This window comes from Procambarus clarkii, chromosome 45, assembly GCF_040958095.1.
Source record: "Procambarus clarkii isolate CNS0578487 chromosome 45, FALCON_Pclarkii_2.0, whole genome shotgun sequence".
NCBI classification, from domain to species: Eukaryota; Metazoa; Arthropoda; class Malacostraca; order Decapoda; family Cambaridae; genus Procambarus; species Procambarus clarkii.
The window spans coordinates 28,444,905-28,460,754 of record NC_091194.1 but is presented as its reverse complement, the minus strand read 5'-3'; the positions used below and the strand labels follow the sequence as shown (position 1 = coordinate 28,460,754).

Here is a 15,850-nt window from a genome sequence, read left to right as displayed (position 1 = left end):
AGGTAAATTTGAGCAAATCAAATGTCAAATAGCAACATATGTGGCTGAACTTGCCAACACCAATTTATCAGAAACAGAAATAGACGACATTATGGTTGATCTTGCGAATTATGAAGATCACACTCAGGCCACGTTACAGCCTTATGTCAAATTAATTGCCCAGAACAAGGCAACAGCAACAACAACAACAGTTGCATCTAATGCGAGTCAAGAAGAAGCTCGACTCCCTCCAATTAATTTACCCACTTTCTCAGGAAAAGATGAGGAAGATTGGGACGAATTTTGGAACAAATTCGTTGACCTTGTAGACTCAAAACAATCTTTTCCAAAGAGTAGTAAATTCTCTTATTTGGAAGGCCAATTATCAGGTGAGGCTAAAACAGTAGTATCCCATCTGAGATTAACTAATGACGGCTATGATCTGGCAGTACAACTCCTCAAGGATAATTATGCTGATCCAGAAGTAAGAACATCACATTTAGTTCATGAGCTGTTGCATTTACCCCCACCAGAGGCTTCAGCTGATTCACTCCAAGTCTTCAAGCTGGAGGTAGAATCATTGATCAATGCCCTCAGCCTGACAGCAGATACAAACGGGGCTGAGTGGGTCTTGAAAATAATTGTCCAGGAGAAAATACCTAGGGACATATTGAGACAAATGAGTGCTCATTACAATAAAAGCATCTTATCTATGAATGAAATATCTGAAGTTTTAAAGTCAGTAGTTCATCAATTACGAACACATGACAAATTAAAACCACCAAGTAAACCCTCAGAAACCAATAATAGTAAACCACAGAGTACCAAAGGTACTCCAAATCAATCTAGACAATATAATTCAACACCAAAGTGGAACAGTAGCAGTGTGGGCGTATATGCAGTGGGACCCTCAAAGCGTATAGTTACTATGTCACCCAAGAACGTGACACCAAAGGGTACAGGAAGCTATGGAACATGTTTGTTCTGCAATGAGAAACATTCAATGTACCACTGGTCTAATTTTCCTGATAGTGACGCCCGTGTTGAGCGACTCAAAGATTTGCAACATTGCACGAGGTGCCTCAGGAAACATAACATCAACGACTGTGATACCCAATTACACACCTGTAATAGGTGTAACAAAGGTCAGCACCATGCAGCATTGTGCAGAGACACCAAAACAACGTCTCCAAACCCCAAGGTGGAAGATAGCATTCCTACCACAGTACAGTACTGCAAGGTGCAACCAACAAAGAGTGTCCAATCGGCAAAGTCTAAAGGTAATACGACTTTGCCTACTGCCCAAATTACCATCCTGAATAAGAGGGCCAAGGTCCATACCCGTGGGTTGTTTGACCAAGGGTCCCAGAGAACCTATGTCACTAAAAAGTTGGCAGATGAACTACAATTAAGGCCTGTAGCCCAGATGTCATTCAATATCTCAGGGTTTGTAACAGATGCAGGACCTCAAGTCTACCAGGTGGTACAACCATCAGTACGTTTAGGCAGGTACGTCTGTCGAGTACAAGCTATTGTGGTGGACAAAATACCAGTAGACCTACAAGTTCAAGGTCTGAGAGCAACAGCCAAATTCCTGAGAAATAGAGGAATAAAATTGGCAGATAATATTAAGTCTGATCACCTCACCGACTTCGGTCTCCTTGTAGGGACAGACTATTGTCATCGATTCATCGGTAGCCCTACTAAATATCAGGGTATAACCATGTTAAACTCTGCAGGAGGTAAATTACTCTCAGGCCCAGTATCAAGCCTGAGGAGACCTATGCCTGCAGATAAACAATACCAATAGAAATCTAAATTTGTCAGCTGATTATATTTCTCCAGTAGCATTATACTAAGGAGATTACAGCTGACTATAGTAACAGAGGTTGATGTTAGTATCTTCATTTAGATCTGAAGATGAGTTCATGAGGCCTCAGTGGCAAATCAGTGAACAGTAGCCTAAAACAGCTACAAGTCACTGCGACCAATGTCACTGAACCCACTGCAGTCTCAGAACCATACTTTACTTTAATAATGAGCTATTCAATCTTCTGAATCAATTAACTAAATTAAACCCCAATAAATCTGATGACTGATTTGATACATTTATTATTTAATCAAGATGTATTCCATGGGCCTCAGTGTTTATATATCAGTGACCAGTTACCTGAAGAAACTTCAAGTTATATCTAATGTCACTGATCTCACTGCAGTCCCTGAATCATACTTGACTGTAGTACTTGATCACATTCAGTCTCCTGGGTTAAATAATATGTAATAAGGCTTGAATATTAGCCTTTCAAGAGTTGACAGGGAAATGAAATCGCATTAGACTTCTAACCCCTGCAACTCTAGTACGGGACATCCGTCCTGTACGAACACACACAAATGTGTGATTACTAACTACTAACATCAAATTAATCTAATAATTTGAAGGAGGAGTATCGGTGTTCGTCTGTTCTAATTAGGACTTCGACCCGTGAGCAGCCCCTGGGGAATTATGTCGGAAAATCCGACACCATTTAATAATCAGACAGATAATAATTGCTGCTGTATTACCAACAAGTAACCTATAGAAAACGTAACTTGTAGTGGAATTACTGTCTAAAGAAAACGGGATATCATCACCACATACTATTATAATTCACCAGCTATTCTGCTGGGAATTATTCTTAAATACATTAGTCTTTGGACTTTACCATCATAAAAACATCTTATATAAATTAACTTAATTATCAATATTAAAGTAGAGTAAATGTGACCCTTCTATCACTTTCTGACATTTGGACAATATAGGCCAGGCGTCAGTGGGGAAGGAGGGCAGCCATTGTTTATACTAGACCAGAGGCTCACACGGGAGCAAATTCGGCTCCTGTTAATTTTACTTGGACGTAGTGTTATGGAAACCAAAGGTGTACCATTGTCAACACGCTGTCAACAAATCAAGTTAAGTGTTCTTTCCGAAACCCATTATCTATCATTAGTGGCCATTAATGTCATTATATAGGGTGACCCGGTTAGAACGCGAGGCAGCCTCATACTAAAGGTAATTAAGCCAGGTCTTCATTGTTCCATGTACAGTATTTTCTCTGACATAGCTTGTCATATATAGAATCTGGCTTTACAGCTAGCGCCCTTTTGACAGGTCAAGACGAGGAAGACTTTGTGCACCAGTTACTGGGTGATGAAGCTACCTCAAAGAGGATAATTTGGTGTCTACACCCTAGTTATACCTGGTGGACTAACCTGCTGTACTATAAGATAAGGAACCTTTTCAATGTAAGTAGACTAATACTGTAGTTAGATTGGCTGCATATATATTCAATTAATATAAACCCCCCCTAATGTGTAGAGGATCGATTTGTGAGATTAAGAGATTATTGCAGAAATACAGTCCACTCATTATTATACAAATTGCTATCGAAGAATATAAATTAACGTAAATATAAATTCATATAAATTAAATAAATATAAATCTCACAGGTCGGTTCCCACAGTTGTGTACTGGTGTGTTGTTGTGTACTGGTGTGTTGTGGTGTACTGGTGTGTTGTTGTGTGCTGGTGTGTTGTTGTGTACTGGTGTGTTGTTGTGTACTGGTGTGTTGTTGTGTGCTGGTGTGTTGTTGTGTACTGGTGTGTTGTTGTGTGCTGGTGTGTTGTTGTGTACTGGTGTGTTGTTGTGTGCTGGTGTGTTGTTGTGTGCTGGTGTGTTGTTGTGTACTGGTGTGTTGATGTGTGCTGGTGTGTTGTAGTGTACTGGTGTGTTGTTGTGTGCTGGTGTGTTGTTGTGTACTGGTGTGTTGTTGTGTACTGGTGTGTTGTGGTGTACTGGTGTGTTGTAGTGTACTGGTGTGTTGTTGTGTACTGGTGTGTTGTTGTGTACTGGTGTGTTGTGGTGTACTGGTGTGTTGTTGTGTACTGGTGTGTTGTTGTGTACTGGTGTGTTGTTGTGTACTGGTGTGTTGTTGTGTACTGGTGTGTTGTGGTGTACTGGTGTGTTGTTGTGTGCTGGTGTGTTGTTGTGTACTGGTGTGTTGTTGTGTGCTGGTGTGTTGTTGTGTACTAGTGTGTTGTTGTGTACTGGTGTGTTGTTGTGTGCTGGTGTGTTGTTGTGTGCTGGTGTGTTGTTGTGTACTGGTGTGTTGTTGTGTACTGGTGTGTTGTTGTGTACTGGTGTGTTGTTGTGTACTGGTGTGTTGTTGTGTACTGGTGTGTTGTTGTGTACTGGTGTGTTGTTGTGTGCTGGTGTGTTGTTGTGTACTGGTGTGTTGTGGTGTACTGGTGTGTTGTTGTGTTCTGGTGTGTTGTTGTGTACTAGTGTGTTGTTGTGTACTGGTGTGTTGTTGTGTACTGGTGTGTTGTTGTGTGCTGGTGTGTTGTTGTGTACTGGTGTGTTGTTGTGTACTGGTGTGTTGTTGTGTACTGGTGTGTTGTTGTGTACTGGTGTGTTGTTGTGTACTGGTGTGTTGTTGTGTGCTGGTGTGTTGTTGTGTGATGGTGTGTTGTTGTGTACTGGTGTGTTGTTGTGTACTGGTGTGTTGTTGTGTACTGGTGTGTTGTTGTGTACTGGTGTGTTGTTGTGTACTGGTGTGTTGTGGTGTACTGGTGTGTTGTTGTGTACTGGTGTGTTGTGGTGTACTGGTGTGTTGTTGTGTACTGGTGTGTTGTGGTGTACTGGTGTGTTGTTGCGTGCTGGTGTGTTGTTGTGTACTGGTGTGTTGTTGTGTACTAGTGTGTTGTTGTGTGCTGGTGTGTTGTTGTGTACTGGTGTGTTGTTGTGTACTGGTGTGTTGTTGTGTGCTGGTGTGTTGTTGTGTGATGGTGTGTTGTTGTGTACTGGTGTGTTGTTGTGTGCTGGTGTGTTGTTGTTTGCTGGTGTGTTGTTGTGTACTGGTGTGTTGTTGTGTACTGGTGTGTTGTTGTGTGCTGGTGTGTTGTTGTGTACTGGTGTGTTGTTGTGTACTGGTGTGTTGTTGTGTACTGGTGTGTTGTTGTGTACTGGTGTGTTGTGGTGTACTGGTGTGTTGTTGTGTACTGGTGTGTTGTTGTGTACTGGTGTGTTGTTGTGTACTGGTGTGTTGTTGTGTACTGGTGTGTTGGTGTGTTGTTGTGTACTGGTGTGTTGTGGTGTACTGGTGTGTTGTGGTGTACTGGTGTGTTGTAGTGTACTGGTGTGTTGTTGTGTACTGGTGTGATATGGTTTACTGGCGTGTTGTGGTGTACTGGTGTGTTGTGGTGTACTGGTGTGTTGTGGTGTACTGGTGTGTTGTTGTGTACTGGTGTGATATGGTTTACTGGTGTGTTGTGGTGTACTGGTGTGCTGTTGTGTACTGGTGTGTTGTGGTGTACTGGTGTGTTGTGGTGTACTGGTGTGTTGTAGTGTACTGGTGTGTTGTTGTGTACTGGTGTGATATGGTTTACTGGTGTGTTGTTGTGTACTGGTGTGTTGTTGTGTACTGGTGTGTTGTTGTGTACTGGTGTGTTGTGGTGTACTGGTGTGTTGTTGTGTACTGGTGTGTTGTGGTGTACTGGTGTGTTGTGGTGTACTGGTGTGTTGTAGTGTACTGGTGTGTTGTTGTGTACTGGTGTGATATGGTTTACTGGCGTGTTGTGGTGTACTGGTGTGTTGTGGTGTACTGGTGTGTTGTGGTGTACTGGTGTGTTGTTGTGTACTGGTGTGATGTGGTGTACTGGTGTGTTGTGTACTAGTGTGTTGTGGTGTACCGGTGTGATGTTGTGTACTAGTGAGTTCTAGTGCTGGTGTGTTGTGGTGTACTGGTGTGTTGTTGTGTACTGGTGTGATATGGTTTACTGGCGTGTTGTGGTGTACAGGTGTGTTGTGGTGTACTGGTGTGTTGTGGTGTACTGGTGTGTTGTTGTGTACTGGTGTGATGTGGTGTACTGGTGTGTTGTGTACTAGTGTGTTGTGGTGTACCGGTGTGATGTTGTGTACTAGTGAGTTCTAGTGCTGGTGTGTTGTGGTGTACTGGTGTGTTGTTGTGTACTGGTGTGATGTGGTGTACTGGTGTGTTGTGTACTAGTGTGTTGTGGTGTACTGGTGTGATGTTGTGTACTAGTGAGTTCTGGTGCTGGTGCCTTGTGGAGTATTGGTATGTTGTAGTGAATTGGTATGTTATGGTATTACTGGTATGTTGTGGTGTACTGTTATGTCGTGTTGTTTCTAATGTATTTTGGAGTTACTGGAATGTAGTTGTGTAGTGGTATGTTTTGGTGTACTGGGATGATATCGGCCAGTTGGTCTAGTGGTATGATTCTCGCTTCGGGTGCGAGACGTCCCGGGTTCAATTCCCGGACTGGCCCGATTACATTTTTTGGTTTCAAGGGTTGTTATAGCCGGGGGAAAGGTTGTAGAGATAAGCTCTCACAGCCTGTAGAGTGCCCCTGATGGCGAGCGTCTCAAATAGCCTCTGAGAACCAAGTCCAGCTCCTGGCCTGCACGTGTGGCTTAGCCTCTAGGCCTGGCGGAACTGCTTCTACCAACAGGAGAAGAGTCAAAGGCGGGCCTCTGGCGTCTTAAAACCAGTTGCTTCGGGCAGATGGGACTCCTTAGCCTGGGAAGGCAGCTCATCTAGGGGGAAGGAAACTCCCGAATTCAAACCTCTGCTGTCTTATGGCTAAACCCACTCATGGTAAAGACTTCGCGAGTCAACTCTGAGGAAAATCCGGAGTCGGAGTCCCTAAGGCAGTTTGCAGTTGTTTACAGCTACATTCTGGCAACTCCTGCGACGACACTGGTGCCTGGCGTATCGGCGCCTGCCCTTTCCTTGGATCACATCGGTGGCGTGGAGAGGGTGGATCTGCTGCATGGGTAACAGCCGGTTCACCATAATTACTGCCCAGGCCTGTGCCCTGGAGAGGACACTCCAGCATCGCCTTGGCGATGGCTCAACACGGGAGGCGACAGTTACCGGTGATAAGCCTACCACGCAATTGGCGTAGAGTAAGGCGCCAGGGGTTGCTTTCGTCGGTGGGAGAAATCATCCGATTTCATAGGACAGCTACCGCCCGCCTCAAGCTGGGCAGCCCCCAGCCAATAAGGTGCTGTCCCGCCACGGTCCGCCTGCTCCACTGGGTGCGTGGGGCTTAGGCCACAATCCAATACGCGAATCGACAACCCATGCACCAGGCAAAAGAAAACAAACACAGAGCCACTCAGCTCTCAAACTGGGCACATGGAATGTAAGGACCATGACACCGGGTCTCTCGGAAGATCTACTGGAAGTGAACGACGCAAACAAGACAGCTGTGATCAACAATGAACTACGCAGGCTCCAGATGGACATAGTCGCCCTGCAGGAGACACGTCTGCCTGCAACCGGCAGCATACGGGAGAAGGACTTTACCTTCTTCTGGCAGGGCAAATAACCAGAAGAGGTAAGGGAGCATGGCGTTGGCTTTGCCATCAGGAACAGGTTGTTAGGGTTCATAGTATCGCCCACGGAGGGGTCTGCAAGGATCATCAAACTTTAGCTTCATACAACTTCAACTTCAGCAGGAATAGTCAGCTCATCAATGCCTGTGCTCCAACACTGACCTCCTCTACCGAAGCGAAGGACAAGTTCTATGATGACGTAAGCCCAGCTCTCAGAGACATACAAGAGCCAGTCTTCCTCCTGGGAGATTTTAATGCAAGAGTTGGTTCTGATCACAGCTCTTGGCCTTCCTGCCTGGGCCAGTTTGGATTTGGGAAGATGAATGAGAGTGGGCCGCGCCTCCTGGAGTTCTGCTGCCGTCATGATCTCTGCATCACCAATTCCTTCTTCGACACCAAGCCCTAGCATAAGGTTTCCTGGAGACATCCCAGGTCTAAAAATTGGCACCAACTCGACATGGTGCTTACGGGGCGTAACAATCTGAGAAACGTCAAACTTACCCGCAGCTTCCAGAGCGCAGATTGTGACACCGATCACTCTCTCGTCGTTTGCAGAGTAAAGTTCCAGCCCCGGAAAATCCACAGAGCAAAGAAGGAGGAAGGAAGACCACGCATTAACGTAAACAAGACCTGTGACCTTCACAAGGTAGAGGAATTCACTGCGGCGCTGGTGAATGCCCTTCATGTACCACCCTGCGATAGAGCAAGTGAGAGGTGGTTACATCTCAGGGGCACTATTTTCAGCACTGCACTGTCCACAGGGATAATAAACAGGGAACTTACAAACATTCCATGGGAAACTGTTCTAAGTAATACAAGTCTTACAGAAGGAATAGAAAAACTGACTTCGGAAGCGTATCAAGTCTGTCTGAAACATGTTCCTTTGAGGAAAGCCAGAACAGCCAGATCCAACGCAGAAAGAGAACGCAGACGACACTATAAACGCAGGAAAAAATAACGGAACTGCTTATGCAGACACGAATTTCCCATCAAAGAAGGAATAATTTAAATAGGGAGATTGAAGAAATCGAGCGGAAATTGAAACACTCATATGAAACTGAAGAAAGGCAGTTAGAACAGAAAGCAATTCAGGAAATAAAGAAAAATCCAAAATATTTCTTCACATATGCGAAATCTAAAGCAAAAACCACTGCCAGTATTGGACCTAATCGTACAAGTGAAGGTTCATACACGGAGGATGACAAAGAAATTAGTGAAATCCTAAAAAAAACAGTATGAGGACATGTTTAGCACTCCAATAAACAACATGAAAGTGGAAGATCCAGACAATTTCTTTATGCGGGATATTCAAACTCCTGTAAATATAACTGATATCAACACGAGCGCACTAAATTTTGAAAGAGAAATTGAAAACATGCCCATGCACTCGGCCCCAGGTCCAGACTCATGGAATTCAATATTTATAAAGAAATGCAAAGTGCCGGTAGCACAAGCACTCAGTATACCTGGTTGATACCTGGTTGATGGGGTTCTGGGAGTTCTTCTACTCCCCAAGCCCGGCCCGAGGCCAGGCTCGACTTGTGAGAGTTTGGTCCACCAGGCTGTTGCTTGGAGCGGCCCGCAGGCCCACATACCCACCACAGCCCGGTTGGTCCGGCACTCCTTGGAGGAATAAATCTAGTTTCCTCTTGAAAATGTCCACGGTTGTTCCGGCAATATTTCTTATGCTTGCTGGGAGGACGTTGAACAACCGCGGACCTCTGATGTTTATACAGTGTTCTCTGATTGTGCCAATGGCACCTCTGCTCTTCATCTTCCTAGTGTGGAGGAAGAGCTTCGACACGGGGGAGATACCAGATGCACTTAAAGTAGCAGACATAGTGCCTCTACACAAGAGAGGGAGCAAAGCATTGGCAAAGAATTATAGACCAGTTGCACTAACATCGCACATCATAAAAGTATTTGAGAGAGTGATTAGGAGTCAGGTCACCAATTTCATGGAGACCAATGACCTTCACAACCCAGGCCAACATGGATTTCGAGCGGGAAGATCGTGCCTCTCACAGCTACTTGAGCACTACGACAAAGTCACTGAGACATTAGAAGAAAAACTGAATGCTGATGTGATATACACGGACTTCGCAAAGGCTTTCGATAAATGTGACCATGGCGTGATAGCACACAAAATGAAGTCAATAGGAATAACCGGTAAAGTAGGACGCTGGATACTCAGTTTTCTGTCAAACAGGACTCAGCGAGTAATGGTCAACCATATAAAATCTTGTCCAAGTGCAGTTAAAAGCTCTGTACCTCAGGGTACAGACCTTGCACTGCTGCTTTTCCTTATCCTCATATCAGATATAGACAAAAATACAAGTCACAGCTTCATATCATCCTTTGCAGATGACACAAAAGTCAGCATGAAAATTGTCTCGGCTGAAGACATTGAAAAACTTCAAGCTGATATTAATAAAGTTTTCGACTGGGCATCAGAAAATAACATGATGTTTAACAGTGATAAATTCCAGGTACTCAGGTACGGTAAAAATGAGGACCTTAAACATAATACAGAGTACAAAACACAATCAAATGTACCCATAGTAGGAAAACAGCATGTAAAGGATTTGGGAATAATAATGTCTGACGACCCAACGTTTAAGGAGCATAACCAAGCAAATATTGCGACAGCCAGAAAAATGATAGGATGGATTACGAGAACTTTCAAATCCAGGGATCCCATCACAATGGTTGTACTCTTCAAGTCACTTGTGTTGTCCCGTCTTGAGTACTGCTCAGTACTCACTTCCCCCTCCAGAGCAGGAGAGATTGCTGAAATAGAGGGAATACAGAGAACATATACGGCACGCACAGACGCGATAAAGTACCTAAATTATTGGGATCGTCTCAAAGCTCTCCAAATGTACTCACTAGAAAGAAGACGAGAGAGATATCAAATAATATACACCTGGAAGATACTGGAGGGCAAAGTACCAAATCTACACAGTAAAATAACAACGTACTGGAGTGAATGATATGGAAGAAAATGCAGAATAGAACCAGTGAAGAGAAAGGGTGTCATAGGCACAATCAGAGAACACTGTATAAACATCAGAGGTCCAGGTTGTTCAACACCCTCCCAGCAAGCATAAGAAATATTCCCGGAACAACCGTGGACATTTTCAAGAGGAAACTAAATTTATTCCTCCAAGGAGTGCCGGACCAACTGAGCTATGGTGGGTATGTCTCCCTGCAGGCCGCTCCAATCAATAGCCTAGTGGACCAAACTCTCACAAGTCAAGCCTGGCCTCGGGCCGGGCTTGGGGAGTAGAACTCCCAGAATCCCATCAACCAGGTATCAACCAGGTAACCAGGTATCAACCACCTTCGGTAAGAGGCGGAACAAGTCAGCAGATTGGTCCGAGACCAGTGCAAAGGAACTGTTATCCCTCGTAGAAGAAAAGAGACGAGCTCTCTTATCCTACAAGAACCTGCCCTCAGAAAGGAACCTACAGGCCCTCCGTACTGCCCGCAGTAGAGTTCAACAAACTGCGAGGCGCTGTGCTAACGATTACTGGCTTCGACTCTGTCCAGCATCCAGACTGCCGCCACTGTCGGCAACATAAGAGGAATGTACGAAGGGATCAAACAGGCAACAGGCCCTACACAAAACCAGACAGCTCCTCTAAAGTCAGCCACTGGAGAGATCATTAAAGATCGTGATCAACAGATGAATCGCTGGGTGGAACATTATTCTGAATTCTACTCCAGAGAGAACTTGGTCAGCGTAGAGGCTTTGGATGCAATCGAGTGCCTGCCCATCATGGAAGAACTTGATCTTAAACCAACTGCGGAAGAAGTTGAAAAAACAGTGGATTTACTTTCCTCAGGGAAGGCCCCAGGTGACGACGGGATTCCGCCTAAAGTTTTCAAGTGCGCTCGTGGAACACTTAAAACTGAGCTTCATGAACTTCTGTGTCAGTGCTGGAGGGAGGGCTCGGTGCCACAAGACATGAGAGATACAAACATCATCACTCTCTACAAAAATGAAGGCAACAGAAGCGATGTCAACAACTATCGCGGCATCTCCCTCCTCAGCGTCGTTGGCAAACTCTTCGCCAGGGTCGTCTTGGTCAGGTTTCAGATTCTTGCTGAAAGAGTGTACCCTGAGTCACAGTGCGGTTTCCGAGCAGAGAGGTCGACCACTGACATGGTGTTCTCCCTGAGACAGCTTCAAGAAAAGTGCAGGGAGCAGAGAAAAGCCTTGTACATCGCCTTCATTGACCTTACAAAGGCCTTCGACCTCGTGAGCAGGGACGGACTCTTCAAGATCTTGGCCAAAATTGGCTGCCCACCCATCCTACTCAGCATGATACAATCGTTCCACAAGGACATGAAGGGGACAGTCGTGTACGACGGCTCAACTTCTGAACCATTCAACATTAATAGTGGTGTTAAACAGGGGTGTGTTCTTGCTCCAACCCTGTTCGGCAATCTTCTTCGTGATCCTCGTCAAGCATGCCTTTGGAACAACCACAGAAGGCATATATCTCCGTACAAGATCTGATGGAAAGCTCTATAATCTATCCAGACTCCGAGCAAAGACAAAAGTACAGACGCAAATCCTCAGGGAGTTCCTCTTCGCCGACGACTCAACGATCACCACACACACAGCAGAAGGCCTGCAGCAGCTACTCAACCGCTTTGCCGCAGCCTGTTCCGCATTCGGCCTGACAATCAGCCTGAAGAAGACACAGGTGATGGGACAAGATGTCAATGAGCTACCCGGTATAAATATAGCAAACTATGTGCTGGAGGCAGTTCACGAGTGTGTTACGACCCTGGGTTCCTCAGTGGAAACCAGAGGTCAAAATTGAGCTAAATATACTACCTTTTAGTAGAGGGATGCATGGCGAGATGCATTTGTTTGTATCTTCCCTGCCAGACGTAAGACTATTCTTGTTTCTCAAAGAGCATTTAAAGACTGAGCTTGGGGTTGATTATTAAATAATAAAATAGGCACCAACTATGTTTACTAATACTTTCTAATCATTTGTAAAGTAAACCTGAGTAAACTTGGGATAGGAATGCTGTACGATTAGTTGAGTAGTCTGCTAGCAGCGAGTGAACTGAGGGAGGAGAGTGGAGACGCTCTCTCTTCTCTGACTGGCGTTCGTGGGGATCAAGACCTTTCTGAGCTGCTCTGCACTCCTCTACCTTTCCTCTTACTTATTTCCCTTACCTGAAGTTCCTGTACCATTAAGTTAAGTCCTATATTTTTTAAGTGTGCCTACTCTGGGTTTGTAAGGTGGGTGGAGACCTTGGGGTAGTATTTGCCAGTGTTTTGGGGTACCCAATAGTGTTGTGTTGTGTTAAGGTACCACGTGGGCTCACTACCCGCTAAGCTGCCCAAGCTCAAGTGCTTCACTAGTAGTACTTTACCTTAGCTTGTTCTCGGTGTAAACCTTGTATCCTGCCTATGTGGACCAAGGCTTTTAACGTAAGATAGTGTGGTAAAGTAATTATTATTATTGTTATTGGTGTGAATGTATATGGGGGTTGTTAAGGGGTTAATAAATAAGTTAGTTAGTTAAAGTAGTATCCATTCTTCCTGTGTAGATGATCTATGATCAACCTCTAGGCTGACAATTGCAGTAATAAGCCGCTATAAGTTTATTTTGATATTTTATTGGGGGCCGGACCTCTTAGATCTCCCATATTTGATAACCCTTATTGCTAACTACTGCCCCTACATCCATATTATACTAGATCCCCCATAGTACAGACTCCCATTTCTAACAAGTGGTTGGCCTGACCGGGAGGAACGTTATAATTGTAAAAAATTAGATTCTTGAGTGCCAAAACTAAAAATTCTTGTTTTCCGCAGAACGGTTGTGTGTTAGCCTAGGGTCCAGCTCATCTAGCAAAGGATTCATTTTTACTGACTGGACACCTAGCTGGATCTCATCACGATTGAGGTAAGTGTGGCCTTGTGTTAGGGGCCGTACAAATTTTTGTTTTTTCCAATTTTTATTTTTTTAATTTTTTCTTTGGCTAGGAGCGTAACCAGGTAATGCTCGTACACGTGAATCGGCTGAAGAAGTTCCAGGGCCCCAGGCCCATTGCACTTACCAATGTTTCCATTTCTAGTGAGGGAGGGGATGATTGTTCTGGGGACCCAACTAATCTCTTTCTCAATAATTCTAGTTCTGTGAATGCTGTTGAGGAGGGACTGTTCCATTTGCAGATGGCCCAACGTGAAGAGGTGCAGTCGTTGGTTGATGAATTCTCCAGTCTGTTCGGGGAGGTCCCGACCCAGACTGATGCCATTTGCCATGATGTCAAGTTGACGGACTACAGCCCCATTCGCCTTCAACCCTACCGGATGAGTCCAGAAAAGAAGGCCATCGTACGGAAGGAGGTAGAATTCCTGCTCCAGCACGGCCTCATCCGGCCGAGCCAGGGCTCTTAGTGCTCGCCCTGCCTTTTGGTCCCCAAACCAGACGGCTCCTGGCGATGGGGCACCGACTATCGGCAGCTCAACAAGGTGACCATTGTGGATGCCTACCCGCGGCCCCTCCTCAAGGACTGCATTGACGAGCTGGAAAACGCCAAGTACGTTTCGAAATTCGACCTCTCGAGGGGGTATTATCAAATCCCGCTCACTGAGCGTGCTAAACAACTAACTGCGTTCGTGACACCCGAGGGTGTTTTTGAGTATCAAGTGTTACCATTCGGCTTGCGTAATGCCCCTGCCACGTTCCAGAGACTCCAGAACTCTTTGCTCGCTAATGTGCCAAATTGTCGAGCATATTTAGATGATATTGTGCTCCTTGATAGTAATTGGGCTGACCACATAGCTAGGTTACGCCAGTTGTTCACAGTTCAAAGGCAAATCTGACCTTAATTACGAAAAAGTGTCATTTTGGCCAAGGCACAGTGACGTACCTCGGTTATGAAGTGGGCCAAGGAAAAGTGTTACCTCGGCAAGATAAAATCAGTGCCATTCTGGAGTATCCCGTGCTCCAGTCTAAAAAGGACGTTCATAGATTTATCGGTATGTGTGCGTACTATCGACGCTTTTGTCAGAACTTTTCCAGTGTTGCCACTCCCCACACAGACTTGTTGTGGAAGGCCGTTAAATTTAAGTGGTCATCAGACTGTGCAGAGGCATTTAAAAATTTGAAATTGATCTTAGCTTCAGCCCCAGTGCTTGTTAGTCCAAGGTTCAACAGACCATTTAAAATTCATGTTGACGCGTCTGAATCGGGTGCTGGTGCAGTGTTGTTGCAAACTGGGGATGATCAGGTGGAACACCCAGTATATTATTACTCTGTGAAATTTGACAAGGCGCAATGCAATTATTCAGTGGTAGAAAAAGAGGCGTTGGCGCTAGTGTTTACATGTAAAAGTTCGAAGTTTACCTCACAGGTAATATAGTGGAAGTGTACACGGACCATAACCCACTAGTCTTCCTGAATCAGATGAAGGGTAAGAATAAACGCATCCTCAGGTGGGCATTGTACCTACAGGACTTCTATCTTTCCATTACACACCTACCGGGCCGGCTCAACGTGATAGCCGACACTCTGTCCCGGTTGCCTGAATAACATTCATCTGGGCCACAGGAAGCCATTTACCAACTGTCATGCTTTTTTTTTTTTTTTTTGTAGGTTCTCCTGTGACATAAGAAAACAGGAGTCCCATCAATGTTTACTCTCCTGTAGCAGAGACGCATGCGATGACTGGGACATGTTACACGCATGGAAGATGGCCGCATACCGAAGGACCTCTTTTATGGAGAACTGGCATCAGGAAGGAGACCCACCGGAAGACCTCAGCTGCGTTTCAAAGATGCCTGAAAACGCGACCTCAAGCAGATGAAAATCGACATCAACAACTGGGAGGAAGCAGCTGCGGACAGATCTGCCTGGAGACGCACAGTGCAGAAGGGACTCCAGCAATTCGAGGATGAACTGAAGAGGCAGACGGAGGATAATAGACTTCAGAGGAGGTCTCGACCACTGTCAGACGCACCCGCTTCGGCGTTTATCTGCGCTCGCTGCAGTCGGGACTGTCAACGGGAGACATCTCCCATCACGCAGGGTGCAGTCGCGCCTCCACAGATCTCCAGTATCAACTCTTGATACTGGTAATGGCTCAAAAGGGCCACCACTTACGGGCTATTCATGCCCGTGCCACCTCTTGGGTGACTTAATCTTTATCAATCAATCAATCAATCGGGACTGTCATTCTCGGGTTGGCCTTCACAGCCACAGCAGGCGCTGCATCCAACTAGACACCCAGGGCACAACTCCATAACCCCACGGGATTAACGCATGGCTACTACTGGGATGATATGGTGTAGTGGGAAGCTGTGGGTTATTGGTGTGTTGTGGAATTACTGGTATGTTGCGGTGTTACTGACATGCTGTGGTGTTACTTGAATGTTGTGGTGGTTCTGGTATGTTGTTGTGTACTGGTAAGTTTTGGTGTACTGGCTTGTGGTATAATAGT

The 15,850-nt window shown here is 45.3% G+C and overlaps 1 non-coding gene across 1 annotated transcript; it reads left to right on the top strand.

Annotated features, from left to right (window-relative positions):
• The first annotated feature begins 6,231 nt into the window (after positions 1-6,231).
• On the top strand, positions 6,232-6,303 carry TRNAP-CGG (transfer RNA proline (anticodon CGG)). Its single transcript has one exon. It is a non-coding gene; the product is annotated as a tRNA-Pro (tRNA).
• The last annotated feature ends 9,547 nt before the right edge of the window (positions 6,304-15,850 follow it).